The sequence below is a fragment of the Pinus tabuliformis genome, chromosome 3_1 (genome assembly GCF_031772625.1).
Source record: "Pinus tabuliformis cultivar Carrire ecotype Pingquan chromosome 3_1, CPIR1, whole genome shotgun sequence".
NCBI lineage: Eukaryota > Viridiplantae > Streptophyta > Pinopsida > Pinales > Pinaceae > Pinus > Pinus tabuliformis.
The window spans coordinates 581,749,253-581,770,151 of record NC_142301.1 but is presented as its reverse complement, the minus strand read 5'-3'; positions in this window follow the sequence as shown (position 1 = coordinate 581,770,151).

The window sequence follows — 20,899 nt, the reverse complement described above, 5'->3', positions numbered from 1 at the left end:
TATAATGCATTGCGAAAACCCCCAATACTTAATTCAAAAAGAGTGAAGGGAACTCTACTTGAATGGTTCATGAGGCACAATACTTTCTAAGGTTTTGCAAATGGGGTAGCAAGCTAAGTGGGCTTGACTGTGGGGAAAACTCTACAGTTAAGCGCGCTTGAGCTAGAGGCGCTCTGGGATGGGTGACCTCCCGATGAGTCCTGGTTATCGAGTGCAAGCCCCGAAAGTGATGATTGATGCTATGTGATTCATTTCACCAGTTTCAATCCCACTTCTTCACCCCTGTGAGCATCACCCAATGCAATGAGTTCTAAGTGGACTATTAAAAATCATGAGAAATTAGTCAGTTACGACTACCTCTCATGGAAATGGTCATAGATGAATGACTTACCTAACGTAATTAAATCCCAAAATGATATCTAATATAATGCACTGCGAAAACCCCCAATACTTAATTCAAAAAGAGTGAAGGAGCTCTACTTGAATGGTTCATGAGGCAAAATACTTGCTAAGGTTTTGAAAATGGGGTAGAAAGCTAAGTGGGCTTGATTGTGGGGAAAAATCCACAAGTAAGCACGCTTGAGCCAGAGGCGATCTGGGATGGGTGACCTCCCAGAAAGTCTTGGTTACCAGGTGCAAGCCCTAGAAGTGATGATTGATGCTATGTGATTCATTTCACTAGTTTTAATCCCACTTCTTCACCCCTGTGAGCATCACCTGATGCAATGAGTGCTAAGTGGACTATTCAAAAATCATGAGAAATTAGTCAATTATGACTATATCTCATGGAAATGGTCATAGATGAATGGCTTACTTAACGCAGTTGAATCCTAAAATGATATCTAATATAATGCACTGCGAAAACCCCCAATAATCTATCTTTCTTGGAATTCAGAGTCAGTTGGTCAAACATATATTTCAACCCACTGTGATTTCTCATCAACACAAACCTCTTGCCAAGATGATAATGTCTCCACATATTCAAGGCATGAATAATAGTCGCTAACTCAAGATCATGAGTTAGATAATTCTTCTTGTGCTCATTTAGTTTCCTGGACTCATAGCATATCACATGTTCCTCTTGCATAAGGCCTCCACCAAGTCCTATTTGTCAAGCATTTGTGCACACTACAAACTCTTTATCCAGGTCCAAAATATTTAACACTAGAGCATTCGTCAACAAATTCTTTAACTGTTCAAAACTATATGCACACTCCTCTATCCATTCAAACTTCTTACCTTTCCTTTGCAATGATGTAATAGGGTAGGAAATGCGTGAGAAGTTCCTGATGAACCTCCTATAGTAACCTGCTAACCCCATGAATGATCTGACTTCATCCAAATTTCTAGGAGCTGCCTCCTCCATGATAGATCTTACCTTTGCTAGATTTATTGCTATGCCTTCCTTGGAGACAACATATCCAAATTAGTGTACCTTTGTGTAAAATAAAATGGACTTTCTAAGCTTGTTATACAACTGATCTTCTCCTAGAAACCTCAATAATGCTGCTAAATGCTCGCCATGTTCTTCCATATTCTTAGAATATATCAAGATGCCATCAATGAATACAATAACAAACTTGTCCAGATAAGGACATAACACACTATTCATCAAGAAAATAAAAGTAGTTGGAGCATTAGTTAAACCGAATGGAACTACATCAAACTCATAATGCCCATACTTGGTCCTGAAGGTAGTCTTGTAGATGTCCTCTTCTTTGATGCATACATGATGGTATCCTGATCTCAAGTCAATCTTTGAGAACACTGCTTCTCCCTTCAACTGATAAAAAGGGTCATCAATTCTCGACAGTGGATACATGTTCTTGATCGTCACCTTGTTTAGTTTCCTATAATCAATGCACAACCTAAGAATACCATTCTCCTTCTTCATGAACAATAATGGTGCACCCCAAGGCGATACATTTGGCCTAATGTATCCCTTATCAAGCATTTCCTTCAATAGCAACTTCAACTCTACTAAATATGGTGTTCTCATCATGTAAGGTGCCTTTGATGATGGTGCTTCCCCTGGTACCAACTCAATGGAAAAATCCACTTCCATGTGGGGAGGAAACTCTGGAATCTCTGCTAGAAACACATCTTGAAACTACTATAGTACATGGTACCTCTTGAAGATTTCTACATCGTCAACATCCTTATCCTTGTCACTGGAAATATGAATTGCAAACATTACACACCCTTTTCCGCAACTGCACTTATCCTGCATAACGGTGACCATCCTCACTGATACAAGCTTCTCTTTTCCCTGCAAAATTACCTTTTCCCCAATATCATCCAGACACTCAATAGCCTTTTCATAACAATCTACTTTGGTCCTGTGAAGATACATCCAATCCATACCCAAAAGCATACTATATGATCCTAATGACAATACATTCAAGTGTGCTACTGTGGGCATACGATTCAACTCAAATACACAAGCTCTTACCTAATGACACACTCTCTTCTTAGTAACTATAGCCAACTTCACCAACCAAGACTTTGCATGCACTTCTTTTCTCAAGCCACACTTATCCACCAGGTCAGGATAAAAATAACTATAATTAGATCCAGGATCAATCAAAATAGAAACAACTTGATCATAAAGCTTATCGTCCATCTCGATAATGGATGCCTGGTGTGTTGTCCACAACTGCATAGATCCGAGTAATACTATGACCAACATCCCCAATTGTGTGTTTCTACTAAGAACTATATATCTAAGGCCTACCTCCCAGGTATAATGGAAAATACTTCTTACGATGATCTTTTCCAAATATCCAACACTGCAACGGTCCTCTATCATCACCTCTAGTCTGCTGCTCTCCAGGCTGTGATCCATGTCGTTTCCCAAGTGTATTGAACTTTTTGTAAGGAACCAAATTTTCTTTCCCACCTGCATCTTGAGGTCTTCCCCACTTCGGTGGACACTTCCCTTTAACTTTATGATTTCCCTTAAAGTCACACTTAGGCTCAACTTTGCGCTTTAACTACTTATAACAATGATTCAATTTTCGGATGGCCTCCTCCAATGATCTAGGCTCATCAAACTAAATCTGGTCTCTATATGTTGTTGGAAACCTACTGATCAACCTATGAATCTTAGCCTTCTCATCTTTGAGATAAGGCACATACCTCAACAAATCCAGGAACCTGCCAATGTACTCATCATATGTCATAGAACCCATATGTAGATCATAAAACTCCTTCGTTGTATCATGACAATACCTCTCTGACAAATATTTCTTCTTGAAGAGTCTCTCAAACTCGTCCCAAATAAACTCATCTTCCTAAATTCCCTTGACATTCTTTACATCTTCCCACCAAATATATACTTTCCCTTCAAGACTAGAGGTGGCTATCTTGGCTTTCATGTTCTCTAAGTAGCAATGCAATCTGAAGAATTCCTTCATCCCAAGCAACCATGGCTATGCATCTTCTTCCTTCTTCATCTCTTCATCAAATGTAGGAGGCTTCACTTTCTTGAACTCCTCCGATAAATACTCACCCCTTCTATAAGGATGATGACGGTGATGACTGTGATGATGTCTCCTGGATGAGGAACTAGAATGATGCCGATACATAACAGTCCACCTATTAGGTGTATCCAATGATCTTCCACCTCTAATTGTGTCCCCTCTATCCAAACTATATCCAGACCGAGACTTGCTACCATAGGCTCCATTAGTTTTCTCTTCCTTCTCTTGACTGATCCTTGAATGTCCTTGTCTCTGTAACTCTAACAATATTTAAAGGATTGTTGGATTAACCTCTACCTGCTTCTCCTGAGCCCTTGCAAGCCTTTCCTAAGCCTCAACCAACCTGTCATTGTCTTCTTTGCAACTTCTCATATCTGCCCTCAAGCTCCTCATTGTATCTGCTATACCATGAGAATACTCTTTTCCTTGCTGCCCAACTTATCTGTAGGAAGATTCACGGGAATGGTAGTCTACCATTTTTCTCATCATCTTTGATTCTCTTCTTCTTATGAGTGTACCATGTCAAATAAACCAAATAGACACAAAAAAAAATCCATACCTCATTGATGTTTATGGGAGGATTATCTCATCTGTAAGATTACTCCACATTAGCATGTGCATGTATAATCATAACAATAGCCATATAATCATATAAACACATTATCATAACAACATAACAACATCATGCATGACCATACCAGCTGTATACCATAACCCCATGCATGACAACCATAACCTTGAAAAATTCAAACTTTACCCAAAGAGAGTGCAACCTGCTCTGATACTACCATGTAACATGCCTCCTCACATATTTACCCACTTCCACAAACTTGCCCAGGGTAAACATGAGTTGAGGGGTTACTATGATAAGACTCAACCTCCTAGATGACCTTAAGGAAATGGAGTTGACACAACAAGACCTTACTAACTTCCCTCAGGTGCCACAGGACCTCCAAGAGTAACCCAACCCCTCCAGGTGTCCAACCCCTAAGACAAGTCACGTTTTCCCTAGCTTAGAGTCCAGTCGCTCCCTTGCCAAGGCATCCAAGTGATTATGGGTTCCCAGTCACTCTCATAGGCCTGCATCAGTGCGACTGTGGCCTTTTTCTGCCAGTGTTGTGCCAGCGACTGTGAGAATTAAGTCTATTTTCCAGGCTCGGAGATTAACCTCTACCTAGAACTCTATGAAACTTTCAGAAATCATAACATATATGAAGAAAATTCTTGTAAACCAAAAAATGGAACCAAGACTTGACCTGACCATCCCCAACCGGGACTAACATTTTGTCAAACACTTGGTAAATATGCAACCAATAGGTCATGAATGCAAGTATGAGCATAAAATATTGAAAACATATCCTAGGTTTAACAAGAAATTTTATTGCCTTCTCACATTAGTTGTTATAACATCAATTAGGTCTTTCATCCATTATTTATTCAGTTACAAGTAACAACATGAAAAGAACCATGATTGAGAACTATCATATAACCTTGCTTATAACCAACATATAACTAGATAAATAACAATGATAGAACAACCATTAAAGCCACATAATAACAAGTATATTTACTCATCAAAAGCAAGAGAAACTTAGCTCTTATTAAACATAGGAAAAATCTAACCAGGTTCGGGACTTCCACGAACCACTCGACCATAGATTGGCTGAAATAGATATTTCTTTCAGCCAATCATCCCCGTGCCATATTCCAAGAATGAATGTGGGATATCATGAGATAAACCAATCCAAAAATAACTAAGGGAATCTAGAGGTTAAACCATCTCTACCCTCACCATACCGTGATTTCACTTAAACCGGTCTTGAGATCACAAAACCAAACCGAGCTTGGATGCCTCCGGATTCCTTCACCATCCTTGGGGAATTTTTCCATCTCCAACCTTGGGCTTTACCATTTATCCCGCGATTACCGATCAAGGGATTCCTAGGCCTTTGGGAATTTTCCTGAGACCACCTCACCCCAAATTCCATAACCATTCGGCAAACCAAAGCTCAAACCGATAAAGAATCTCATTAAACCATGGATATCTGGAAATGACAAGGCTAGGCTAAAATCCATCGTCAAAACTCGACAAAATCCATGCCAATGAGAGTAAAAGAACCAAATATCAACATATAGATACTTAACATGTCAAAACCAACTAGGAAATCACACATGCGACTTGTTTCCTACAAGTATTCTTGATGAAGCTGCTTGATCCAACGTTTCCTTGCTTGATTCTTTTTTTCCTTTGCTTGACAACAAAATTATCTATTCTTTTGACATAATGCTTCCACAACTGTTGTCTGGCGAAAGTCCCTTCGCTCCACGGAAGCGGGCCGCTGAAGATATCCTCACCCCTGTACTGAATATGTTCGAAGAATCTCTTTCCTCAGTTTGGAGCACTTAAGCAGTGCTTGACCCTTCAGTAAATTCACTGATTTTGTTTTCTAAGTTTCCTATTGTTAGTTCATCCTGTGCTCCCTCTATCACACCGCTAGCTATTTTCCTTCCCATGGTGGGCCCTAGATTTGTCACCAATCCCACAGTGCCAGACACTATTCATTTTGCTAGCTTATTTCCCTAATTTTTTTGGCACAATGCCCTTATTCCTCTGACCAAATTGTCGACCTCATGGAAGAAGAGCCTCACTCCCTCACTAGCACTCAGATCATCGAAGAACCTCCACATTCCACTCCTACCACTTCTCCAATGTCCCATAATTGCTCACCCTGCACGACCTCCCCCTATGCAACCATCATTGATCTCCTAGAGGCTGGTAATCCCTTTTCCACTAAAAATAAAATGGAGGTTGACTATGTTGTTCAGGACATCACCACGACCACCCCTGATGTCATGGATGTGGGTACTAGCCTTGTGAATACGACCGCAATTCCTATCCCACAGACCTTGCTTATGGAACCAAGACCCGAACCACTAAATGCTCAGCCCATCCACCCCAATCCAGAACCCTAAAATTACAATAAATTTCTTAGCATCCTCTCCCAGGCCTCTAATCCTATCTCCTCCTCACCATCACCAATTGTTCTAGAATCCTACATTGACATCCATGCCGAGTCAGACCCACAACGGGAAATATCTCCACAGGGGTAATTTGAAAGTCTGTAGCTAGAAAACAACCCTGCAGGCCTGATTTCCTTTCCCTGGTGCCATGTCGCCCAATTATATCCAAAGTTTGTCATCATTTTAACTGTTTAACTTCATCCAACTTGCACCTTAACAAGTCAAAGCACTACACAATAGCATAATCATTGATCATGAGCAACAACACCAACAAATTCTTTCCCTAATAGTCGAGTGAGATCGAATCTTGCGTGAAAATCAAGCGTTGCAGCAACATGTTGAAGATATCCACTCTAAATTTCAGACGCTTTGGACCACTATCACTAAAGTGGTATTGAATGCACCAGAAGGTTTTTCAGTTTGTGCCCTTTTTTCTTGGTGCGACCACATTGGAGCCGCATGTAACAAACTTGTTTCTCTGAATCATGAGATAAAGCACAACAGCCACCTAGAACCCAATCCCTAACCTATCCACCTAGTATGACACCGAAATTTAGCAAAAAAGACGTAGACATTGCTTCACTTAATGCCTCCCTTCATCATATTACTAGAGAAGCGCAAGAAAGTTTCAAGTAGGTACATGATTGGTATAGTTTCCTCACCAAGAAGAATAAACCAGTCTATGAGCTACGTCAACAAGCCTAATAATTTTTCCACCAATCCATACTCACGGATGACCTTGACCAGTGGAAGGATTTTTTTAGCAAAAATTGATTCTCTAGAGAAGTAGATCCAACATATTGAAGGTGACTTTTGCACTACTAAGGATTTGTTGCACAACCTCAAACCACCTACACAAAATCATTTCCAGAAGCTTCGCTAACTCATCATTGAAGCCGAGAACCAATGGAACACCCTCATGACCACCCAACTCGAACACCCCATTGTCGATCTTACCACGCTGTTTCTCGATCAAGCTACTGTTCTGTTGGATTATTGGTACTATGTGATTGCTAAATATTCACAATTCAAAGTTGATTCTCTACAATCAGTTCCTGAGTTGGGTCCTCCATTTGAAATTGAACCCGTGACACAAAAAATAGTTGGCCAGGAAGAACCTGCACAGGAAGGAGTGCAACAACAACAAAGAGAAATGATAACATCAGCCAAGGATTACCTTGAGGATGATTCAATCGATTGTGATCAGGGCCTATTTGGTCCTTCATTTCTGGGAACAAAATTTTGACATGTTTAGACCAAGTCTAACCAGAACGCGGTTGCGCAGAAGGCCACCGAGAGAAAGAAAAGGAATCAGGAAATATTAGGTAGACACTGAGGTTGACAAGATAAAAGTGAATGAAAAGCAAAGTTCAAAGAGACTGCTGAAGAGAGATAAGCATGCAAGAAGGAGCCAGTGAAGCTGAGTTGCAAAAGTTGTTGAAGAGGAATGAGCATGATATCCAAGGGGACAACTGGTAGTTCAAGCAAGCAAGGTTGCAATAGAAATCTATAAAAGCGAAGGGAAGGATAACATAAAGAAGAAGCGAAGACCCTATACTGAGATGTTGCCACTATGTGGAACGAAGCCTTAGTTTGTTTGTCTCTCATGTTTCTATGAATTGAGATATGTAATGTGACCTCTGGTTTTGTCATAATGGTTGTGGTATCAGAATGTAATGATGTATAATCTATTAATAAAATGGGAGTTGCGGGATTGTTCTACATCTCTAAGTGTTTTGAATCGTATGGGTCCCTTTAAAAATTTCTTTTTGCATGGATATGAATGATCTGTCTTTCTAGTTACATTGTAGATCTCTACTTTCCACATATTGCATGTCTGCGAATAAGGCTTTCTGGTGCAAGTGTGTGTATTAAACTGTTTGTTGCATTACTCTTTGATGCATGTTCATGGACCCTTCCCTATCTAAGTCTGGGCATGCCTGGGATGAGACGCCTTACTTTTCACTAAGTAAGGTGAAAATGACACTATTTTGCTAGACTACAACGAATCTATTTGTTAGCCCCTGAGGTCGAACCTAGGGTCTCCATCCATTAAAAATTTCAGACAAAATTTGTATTATCCTTCCTATTTTTTACTTTAGCAAATAAGTCCTTTTAACCCGTGGAATAAAAAAACCTTATTCATGATCAAATCAATTCATTTATCAACCCCTTATTTTAAACCTAGAAATTCAAACAACATCCAATTTATATTCATTACATTATTGAACAATGTTTAGATAAAGAAGCATACCTTCCTCTCCTTTTCAACAAACTACCTTCATATCCTCCTCTTGAAGAAACTAAAACTTAAATTATTTTTAAACTATAAATACCCATTACATTATATTAATATAACTACCGTTTTTACAAACCTTTTTATTGCATGCCCAATACCATTCCACGCACCCTTATTAAATTCTTATGATTTAAAAAATAATAAAAAAAATACATGGTAACTTTATATCAATTCTCAACTAATCCCATAAAATGGGATCCTTAACTTCAAAATTTTGTATTATTTTTAACTTATGCAACACATTCCATGAAACTCATTTTCTAGGCATTAAAAAAAATATTGTTACAATTTTATGGTTGTGCTCCAAGTTGGCATGTTAATCCTTTCAAAGATGCTCATTTATGGGCATCCTCATTATTACTTGTAATTAGGGTTCAAAATTGAACACTTCACAATTTTTCAAAGGGGGTTTAGCAAGTTTAATAAGTGTAAAGTGAAAATCAAGTGTCAAAAGAAATGTTAATTTCTATTTTTATTTGTTTTTAACAAAAAGTCAATAATATAACAAAATTCCATGTGAAGGGTTGTTAGATAAATTACACATTATGGAATGTGATGGCAATTGGTGATTTGACAAAGATATTTACTTATCTGGCTCACACCATTTACAATAATAACATCAAATTCAATACGATGACGAAAGTGACATTAGAATCCAAACGATGCGATGTATTAATACCCTTCACATAGTCTATAGAGATTCATTTATATCGATTTATTGTTTTTGTTGATTAAATAACTTTTGAATGATTTATGAGAAATCTTTTTTTTTGTTAAGATATATTTTTAATACTTTTGAATGATTTATAATTCTTATAATAATAATTTTATTTTAAAATAATCGTATTTTTATAAAATATAATGGTATATTTTTATTGAAATATCTATTTAAGATTAAAATTTATGTTATAAAAAATTATTTGGGTAAGCCTAATAGCAAAATCAAGTTAAAAAGTCAAAGCCTATAGCCCACCCTGCACTTACTATTTAAACTCCCTTATTTAATCCTTTCAAAGATGTTAATTTATGGGCAACCTCATTACTACTTGTAGTTAGGGTTCAAAATTGAACACTTCACAATTTTTCAAAGGGAGTCTAGTGTGTCCAAGAAGTGTGAAGTGAAAATCAAGCGTCAAAAGAAATGTTAATTTCTATTTCTACTTGTATTTTAAAAATTCAATAATATAACAAAATTCTCTGTGAAGGGTTGCTAGATAAGTTATAGTTTATGGAATGTGATGGCAATTGATGATTTGACAAAGATATTTAATTATCTTGCTTACACCATTTACAATAATAACATCAAATTCAATACAATGATGAAAGTGATATTAGAATCCAAACCATGTTATGTATTAATACCCTTCACATAGTCTATAGAGATTCATTTATATAGATTTATTGTTTGTTGACAAATATGACTTCGTAGGTTATGTTGTAACATATTTTGGTACACTGAAAATTACAAATTTTCAGTGAGAAATTGCCAATTTCTTTCTTAGCCCAATGCTAAGATTTACACTGACTAAATACTTTTGAATGATTTATAAATTCTTTTTTATAATAATAATTTTAATTTTAAAATAATTGCATTTTTATAAAAATATAATGGTATACTTTTATGGAAATATCTATTTAAGATTAAAATTTACGTTATAGAAATTTATTTGGGTAAGTCTAATCGCAAAACCAAGTTAAAAGGTCAAAGCCTATGGCCCACCCCACACTTACTATTTAAACTCCCCTATCTTCCCAAGCCCTGAGATATGGGCACATTAAATCCAAGGGTTATAAATATATTTTGGACCCCCCAGCTCTTCCTTAACCAAAGGGGGGTCCGAAAAGGATGATTTTTACCTTAGCGCTTTTTACACGTGTCATCTCCTTTTTCACTTCACACCCCCCTTCCTAAACCACTTTCTACCTACCCCCCTCTAAAAACCATTTTCCATATTACATATAAATCTTAGAGTGATTAGCAAGAAGGTTAATGGTTCTGTTTGATTAATCGAAATGATTAATCAATTTTTTCTAGAGTTAGAGCTTGAGTTCTTCACAAGATTGGATGATATATTATGAAATAAAATTTACAGGTACATATGAATTTGAATTTACTAGTGCAGGTGAATTGAGGTTAAAGTAAATGGAGGATAAGTAAAAAATGAGTTTTTACATAGAAGGAAAAACAACACATGGTTTTGGGAATCCATGGGAAGGAAAAACAACACATGGTTTTGGAAATACATGGGAAGGCAAAACAACGCATGGATTTGGGAATACACGATAAGGAAAAACAAGACATAATTTCAAATATGTGGATGAATTATTCAATAAAATTATTTAAGGAGATATGTTCTGAATTTCATTTAGTAAATTCATGAAAATAAAAAAATATAAAATTCATTTACAAAATATTTGAAAACATTTATAAAATATTTCCTTCCAAATATTTTATGACACAAAATTATCAATTGAAAGACAAATGGCAGAATCAAAAGCTCTAGATTTCATGGGCATGGAGATATCAACATTCATAAGACACCTAGCAGTAGAAGACCAACAAATTGAGGATCATTCTGCAGATTTTCAACAGTCATTCAACTAACTTCCAGATATCAAGGGACAATAATTTCAAGCAGTTCCAAATTTCTGGCCTGAGAGTATCGAGGGATTGTTTTATTTTTAGTATATTTCTTACGATATTATTTCAGAAATATTGCAACACTTTAGGAGAAGTTTATTCTATATATTCCATCATTTGTAATAAACAGGGGTTGGTTTTTGATGCCAAAACCTTTCATCTTTGTAAAACTTCTATTATAGAATTCTTAATCAAAGCCTTTCGGCTCCAGTTTATGATAGAATTTGTGTTTCTAGTATGTTTTTCGAGTGTTTCCACAACTTGTTTTCTGCGCATGTTCAAAGTATTATAGGAGATCTAGTTAAGAATAGATTGAGTTTCAATCTCTCTGAAATCCCCTGCAAATTTATAATCGTTAAAAGAGATTAGTATATTGGAATGTCTGTCTGACGTAGCTCTTCTTGAAACTAGTTATTGTTTGTCCTTCTATCTTCTCCTGAATGTGTTTTGTTGGGTTGTAGAAGTATTCTACACACATCCAATTTTTCCTATTTAATTAAGTATTCTATCTTACTCCTTAATTATCAGGAATCCCCTTATATTCTTCTTTCAATTTCTTTAAGAGTTAATCTCTTCTGTCAGGCTAGATGTTGACACTTTGAGAAAGGACTCTGTAAGAGAGGGATTTATTCATGAACAAGAATTGTGCAATCATTAGCAACCACCCCATTAAATTCCAAATCTGGCCATTGTGCTTCATAGGTTGTTGTTCAGTGACAGGTGAACAACGTTAAACAAAGCCTCATAACAATTGAGGGAGCCCCCTCTGGTTCAAGGGCCAACTTGATCCTAAAGACTCGTCGAGTTGGTTTCCTAGCATAGTTTTTGCAGCCAACGACTGCCTAAGGGAAACATGTACAACATTTGGCGTCATTTCTGGGGAGCGAAGTAACGAAGAGATCTTTCTCTGGAGAACGATAAAGATTAGATCTATTCCTTACTGGTGAACAAGGAGTAGGCATTTATTATTGGTTGCATTGCTTTCACCTGGCGACTCCACTTTGTCATATGGTGATTCCACTAGGTTACTGATCCCACTATTTCAAGACCTCAGCTACATAAGGCTCATTGATAGTTGCAGACAACAAAATATGTTTTTTTCCTCTCAACCATGATCAGAAATCTAATATTTCCACAGAGGATGCAAATCCCAAAGTTCACTTGAGAGTATAACTTTCTTATGGAATTTGAATTTTATATTGTATATATTTTTCATATTTTCAGCTGTTGGCAACATGGTTTGTCAATAAACCCACTCATCACTTGGTTACGTCGGAAAGCAGATTACACTTAACAATGTAAAGTTTTTCAGGTCAGTTAGATAGGGGTGTATGAGATTGATTAGTTATTTTCAGATTCAGTGTGCAGTATATCAACAGTTGTTTCAGTTATGTTTCAAGTTTGCAATATCAAGTTTGGTTTGGTTGAGTGCAATGACTTCCAAGGGATTAAAAGGAGTAAAATTATTGTTGAATATCTAATTAACTCCTTAGCCTGATGAATTAGACACTTTTGTGCTTATTTTCATTTGAAATGTCAAGTCTTTCACTTTAGCTATTTCATCTTCAAATTTCAGTGGGAAAGAGTATTCAAATTAGTGCGGGCATATGGTTGCATTTCACAATTGCAGGTTTTTACCATGCAATAGCAGAATGTTCAAATGACAAGATTGATCCATGATGATTGGTTATATTTTTATATAAGGGCATATGAATGGTTGATGGTTTTATGGTATGACTCCATGCCCAATGGATAAGGCAGTTGGTCGACGAGTTCTTGCATCCCACAGGGGAAGCAATCCCTATTGGAGCTAACGTTGTAACATATTTTGGTACACCGAAAATTACAAATTTTCAGTGAGAAATTGCCAATTTATTTCTTGGACAAATGCTAAGATTTATGTTGATTAAATACTTTTGAATGATTTATAATTTTATTTATTTTTTATATAATAATATTTATAATTTTAAAATAATCTTATTTTTATAAAAATATAATGGTATATTTTTATGGAAATATCTATTTAAGGTTAAAATTTATGTTATAAAAAATTATTTGGGTAAGCCTATTCACAAAAAAACCAAGTTAAAGGTCAAAGCATATGGCCCACCCTGCACTTAACTATTTAAACTCTCCTATTTTCCCATGCCTCGATATATGGGCACTTTAAAAACAAGGTTTATAAACATATTTCGGACCCCTAGCTCTTTTGACATTTAACCAAAAGGTGCGGGGTCCAAAAGGATGTTTTTTACCTTACCATTTTTTACACGTGTCATCTCATTTTTCACTTTGCACCCCCATCCTAAACCACTTTCTACCTAACCCCCTCCAAAAACCATTCTCCCTATTACATTTAAATCTTAAAATGACTGGCGGGAAGGTTAATGGTTCCGTTTGATTAATCAATTTTTTCTAGAGTTAGAGCTTGGTTTCTTCACAGATTGGATAATATATTATGAAATGATTTTACAGGTGAAATTCATTTATTAGTTATAGCTACAGGTGAAATGAATTTAGGGGAGGAAGAAAATTAATTTACAAGAGAAAATAAAGGGAGTAATGTACAGCTACAGGTGAAATGAATTTAGGGGAGGAAGAAAATTAATTTACAAGAGAAAATAAAGGGAGTAATGTACAGGTGAGCAAAAATAACATTCATGTAAATAAATTTTACGACAGGAGGTAAAAGAGGCCAAGGTGAAATAAATTTACAACTACATGGTGAAATGGATTTAGTAAATTCATGAAAATAGAAAAATATAAAATTCATTTACAAAATATTTGAAGACATTTATAAAATATTTCCTTCCAAATATTTTATGACATTGGTGAAGCATTGTAAAAAAGTGACATAAAATCATTCCAAGCAGATCTTCAGCGACAACTTCACAAACCCCAGATTTTAAGGCACGTAATTATCAATTGAAAGACAAATGGGAGAATCAACAGATCTAGATTTCAAGGGCATGGAGATATCAACATTCAAAAGACACCTAGTAGCAGAAGACTAGCAGATTGAGGATCATTCTGCAGATTTTTCAGTAGTCATTCAACTAATTTCCAGATATCAAGGCACAATACTTTCAAACAGTGCCAAATTTCTGGCAGAGTATCCAGGAATTGTTTTATTTTTAGTATATTTCTTGGGATATTATTCCATAAATATTGTATCAGTTTAAGAGAAGTTTATTCTATATTTCCATCATTTGTAATAAACAGGGGCTGGATTTTGATGCCAAATCTTTCACCTTTTTAAAACTTTTGTTATAGAATTCTTAATCAAAGCCTTCCGGCTTCAGTTTATGAAAGGATTTGTGTTTCTAGTTTGTTTTTCCTATGTTTCCACAACTTGTTTTATGCACATGTTCAAAGTATTATAGGAGATCTGGGTAAGAATAAATTGAGTTTTAATCTCTTTGAAATCCCCTGCAAATTTATAATCATTTAAAGAGCTTGTCCTTATATCTTCTCCTGAATGTGTTTTGTTGGGTTGTAGAAGTATTATACATGAATCCAATTTTCCCTGGTTAATTAAGTATTATGTCTGATTACTTAATTATCAAGAATCCCCTTATATTCTTCTTTACAATTCTCTAAAACTTAAGCTCTTCTGTCAGGCTGGAAGCTGGCACTTTAAGAAAGGACTCTGCGAGAGAGGGATTTATTCATGAACATGAATTGTGAAATCATTAGCAACCACCCCATTACATCCTAAATCTGGCCATTGTGCTTCATAGGCTATTGTTCATTGACAAGTGAACAATGTTAAACAAAGCCTCATAACAATTGAGGGAGCCCCCTCTTGTTCAAGGGCCAGATTGATCGAGTTGGTTTCCTGGCATAGTTTTTGCAGGCAAGGACTGCCTATGGGAAACATGTACAATAGGTTACAAGCAATAAATATTTAACTCTGAACCATAATTAACTTCTTTACATCTTCACAATTTGAATAACTTCCATGAGTTCCACACAAACACAACTCAGTGAGTCAATACATTCCCTTCTAGTACTTTTCAAATTCATATTTTTTTATTAGGAGAAAGAAAAAGAAGCACAATTAGCATTGAGTAATTTATTTATTTTTATTTTTCTTTTGCTCACGACTTGTAGAGCAACTATATGTAATTTTAATGTCATATAGACAGACAAATGGGAAATAAAGAAGGTACTAGCTTTGTGAGTGTGGTTGGATGGAGTGGAATTTTGCTCATGTTATCTTCCTTCTTGATATGGGCCTTCAACGATGGTGCTTATTCATGGCTTTAGAATCCATTCCCCAACATAGGAGAGATGCAATTTGCAGGATGTTCTAGTTTGTTTAGGAATTTTTCCATGACCCAATATCGTTCATTCATTTGATGGCTTGTTGTATGTGTGGAAGTAACAGTAAGATGGTCTGTATGTGGTGGGAGTGAGGGAAATTTATTGTGCCTCAAGACATCCAATCAGTGGGGAAAACCTGTATGAAGGAAGTAAACAAAACATGTGGAAGAATTTAGGATAGGGACCATCAATGAAGAGGAGGAGCTAGCAAATTAGAGGGCCAATGTATTTCTTGAAAGAAGATAATGTTGTGTTGGGAGGTGGCTCCCCCTATTATTAGAATCTCTTTTCATTAAGTTAGGTTTAAATGAATTAGAGAGTTAGGATATCTTAAAATAATTTCTTTTATTGTCTTTGTAATTCTTGTACAACAATGGTGGAAGTGCTTGATTACCATCCCAATATTTAGGGTGTTTGGATATAATCTTCTCCAAGATCAGAAACAAGATTCAAGAGTTTTGTGGGGTAAATATGAGAGGAACATCGAGGTAGAATACATTACTAAGAGTGTTACAAAAACCCTATCACATCAAGAATTCAGCAGGGCAAATCCAAGGCCAGGTAACAAGAGTGTTAATAATGTGCTCATGGGAGGCAGGGGCACTAAAATGTCCATGATAGAACCTTCGTCTTGTTTAGTAGGAATGCAATGCGAGTGTGATATGTTTAAGGGGAGATGGATATATGATGAATCCTATGTTTTGTATCCACCTGGGTCATTCCCTTATGCTAGCATTGATTTCAATTACTAAAAGAATGGTAGAATGGATTCCAATTACAAGAGATGGAGATGGTTGCTTTAGGATTGTGGACTTCCAAGGCAATCTATCTATTCATGACAGTGCTGATTAAATGTTGTTTTCGTTGAATCAATAACTTGTTGATTCTTCTCAATATGTTTCTAAATGTTGTTTGGTTTCTCAAATTTGCATGTCTATGTTCAATGCCTCTCCGATGCTGAAAAGGTTGAGAGACAAATAACTATTGTATGTGGGAGACTCCATAAACTACAACTAATGGAAATCCACACTCTGCCTTATGAGGGTTGTAGCTCCGTACCATGAACCCACTCACAAGTCCAATGACAACAAAAAAGTTCATTCAATAGTATTTCAATGTAATTATAAAATCTCAGGTCTAGCCCAGATAACCATCAGCCACAATCATGTTGGTGGGTTGGTGTCATGTACAATATTTATTGCTTGGAACTTTTTTTGAGATAAAATTTAGAAGAATTGTTGGAATAAAAAATATTAACTATCAAGAATGCATAATTTGAATGTAATAGGGATTTTTAAGAAACCAAAACCATTTTGTTATTGAAAAAATGCAAATTCAGTTAGAAAAAATTGCATTTCCAATATTCTTTTATAATTTTCACATTTGACTATATTATCTATTTGATGTTGTCATAATGTGATATTTTGTAATTGTCATTTAGTTTTAAGAGTTCAATTTATTTAATCAAAATAAATTTCATTGAAAATGAAATGCAGAGATAATACACTGTTGTTGATTAAAATGTTTTTTTTTTTTTTTTTTTTTTTTTTTTTTTTTTTTTTTTATATTTTTTTATAACTTTTCATTATGGAAGGGCTTGATGAATATATGACCTTCTAATTGAAATTAAGATCAACCCTTAAAATTTGATGATTGCTTGCAATATCCATCTTAACATGCCCCTGGTGCTAATCACGTGTGAAACTTGTCCATCTAAGGACCATGTTGTATATCAAGAGTCCCCTTCGCCAATACTACAAAAAATCCAAAAGAAAAGCATGATGTGAAAATTGGTATAGCTATGGTATAATTTGCATGGCCATAGTCTAACAGGGCTTCAAACGTGGTCGAAAAACCATGGATTTTCATGTATGCTTTTGATAAAATCTTGCATGATTTTTTGAAAATACAACTTCCAGTTGTCAAGCTCCAAGATTTTTGGTGCGCATGAGGTTTTTGATGATGTTGAATCCATTTCCACCATCAGAAACAAAAACGAGATTCAAACACTCCTACTACCATATTTTTTGAAAAACAAATTGCCATATTTCAGCAATTTTTTTCTAGGTTGCAAATGGCCAAGAATCAAAACCAAATCTCCACGTCACATATTGACCACCTTAATTCACTTATTGTTTGAAAATAATATTTGGTGTCTGTTGGCATATTTTTTTTCCACGAAGAAAAAATAAACCACTTTCATTACATGTTACAAAATGAGACCCCAAATGGTTGAATGATAATGCCCAAATTTGAACCAAAAGAGGCAAAGAACCCATGTAACATTCAAAGACAACAATTTGAAAAAGTGAACAACAAACAACATATTGGATAGAGACTAAATCACAAGCCAAAAATGCATGAACTCGCCAAAGGGGGCCACATAGAGCCATACTAGCACCATGACTAGAAAAAAGACAAAAATGGTACCCAATCACATAATAGAGAAGGACCCTGAGCCGCAGTCCGATCCATTTACCAAAAAAATATAGCAGATAATTAGGCATCATTGGAACTTCCCACTTTGAAAGGTTGTTTGATACTGTGTTTTGTTCCCGAAAGATATGGGAGAACAATATTTGCTTGAAAGCATCATTCAAGGGCAAGATTTGTTGCTGCCAATGGAATAATGAAGCGACTTCCATTGATGACCTACCCTGCACCTAATCAATGGTGGATTTGGAGTCCCCAACAATACTAATCTCTTCAATGGAAATCCAAGACGAAAGCTTCAACACCCCCCAAAGGGCCACCACCTCAGCCTTGCTGTTAGAACTAGAGCACCCAGACCAAAATAAATTGAATGCTTTGGATTGGTCAATCACAATATAAGCACCACAAACACATGCACCTCTAGAAGATGCTCCATCAAAGAAGTTGACAGGGGAGGAATAATCAATTTCTTTGAGTTTAAAACAACGCCTATGAACTTTAGGCCTCCAAAGGCCAACATCCATAAAATAGGCAATGATTTTTAGACTGGTGGAATTCACCTTAGGGAGATGGTTCTAAAAAATGTATTTGTTCCTGCAGACCCATATACCCTAGAGAATATAAAGTGGAATCGCCCTAACTTCTTTTTGATGGGTGCACTAGTTGGCTAAGCATATTGCAATGGGAGATCTTTCCACCACTTGATTGACCTTAAGAGATTTTGAAACCTCCTCCTAAACATCCATTGCAAATGGACAATGTAGAAATAGGTGGTTAACCTCCTTAAGGGCTGCTCCACATAGAGTACACCATCTTGGGCCCATAAATTATTTCTTTAGAAGGTTATCCCAAATTAGTATCGGGTTATGGATCACTAACCAAGAGAAGCATTTAATTTTTAATGGCACGTCCCACTTCCACATTTGGCATCTTACTCGTTGTAGCTAAAGGATCTTCCAGAATTTAATACCAATTCTCAATTGGATTTTTGGAACAGTCTCTCAAATGACCATACTAATATAGATATATAGTGAATATTGTTTGTGAAGAAGACTTAAGGGAGATCATTGACGGAAACATAATCGTAGAATGGAATATTCATAGATCACAAAAAATTATATCATTGGTAGATCATTGTTTAAAGACAACACTTAAAATACAAAGAACATTGCCAACAATAAATTAATTGTAATACCTTTAATAGAAACAATTGATAGTTGACACACCTATCACACGAGTTGGACACTATAGACACCATTGAAGCTTCTTGCATTCATTGGGGATCTTGAGCGTTTTAATAGCCAGAGCTTCTGCGCTTGACACCATAGTAATCTCTTTGTATTAAATAACTCTCCCCATTTAAAACTACTAGTGCTTTGCTTCCCATTCAAATATTTCAACAACACCACTTTCTTTTCTCATTCTCATTTAACCACTAGAGCAAAGGACACATTAATCTAAATTCAATAGAATCCCACACAAAGATAATTGGGTTTTTGTTTGTCATTTCTTTAACATGACTGATGCTTTACGCACCTCATATAGCTCGCCAATTATTTGATCAATATCTTCACGAGATAGCATTGTCTCCTAGTCTTGGTTTATCTTCATTGGCAGTTCTCGATTCCTCACATTAATCTACAACCACAAAATTTAAACTTCAATCTTGTGTCAAATTGTTTCTCCACCCAACACAAGCATTTTCTTTGATATCTAATATTAGTATTAGGAGTAGCCATATACAACTATTTACACACTAAAAATGATACATAACAACGACAATATTAAGAAAACATCACATTGTATTAATTAAAGTAATAATGCATCACGTCTTGCACATTAATAAAGTATATGAAGCCCCATAATATAGCATTGAAGTTCCCATAACAAATTTTACAATACAACTAATTGGTTCAACTACCTCCATAATGATCTCCACGAATATCTCCATAATTTTATTAATTGATTCTATGCGATCTCTATTTCTAAATTCTCTCATTACCCTCATGTGTAGACTTGTAAAGTAATTCTAATTTCATATTTCATTATATCATTAGTATGAATTATTCCTTCATTTGACAACATCAATACCATATATCATTCATATAGTATGATTGGTTATAAGATTTCAATCTACACAAAAGGATACAAATGTGCAAGGAGTAAAGAGAATTTTCATATTTTATGGACTTTGGCTTATGGTATCTAAAAAGAAAATACTTCATCGTAACAAATATATAGATGCAAATTGGGAAGAAAATATGGATAGCAAGAAAAGTACAAGTGGAGGAGCATTCTTTCTGGGCAATTTTTAGGTATCATGGTTTAGCAAGAAACAAACTTCAATATCTCTCTCCATATCTAAAACATAATACATTGAAGCAACAACATGTTGCACACAATTTCTTTGAATGAAACAAATGCTAAAAGATATCAAGGTAGAATATGATCAACCATTTTCAATCATATGTGACAATACAAATCCAATCAATATTTCAAAGAACCTTGTTATACACTCCAAGGAAAAATGTATTCCTGTCAAATATCACTTCCTAAAAACAAGCTATTGATTATAATGTCAAGCTGGAATACATGGCTATCAAAGAACAAATTGCAAATATCTTTAACAAACCCCTTCCCAGAGAGACAATTGAATATATACCACATAAGTTGGTAGTGATATCTTGATAGTGATAT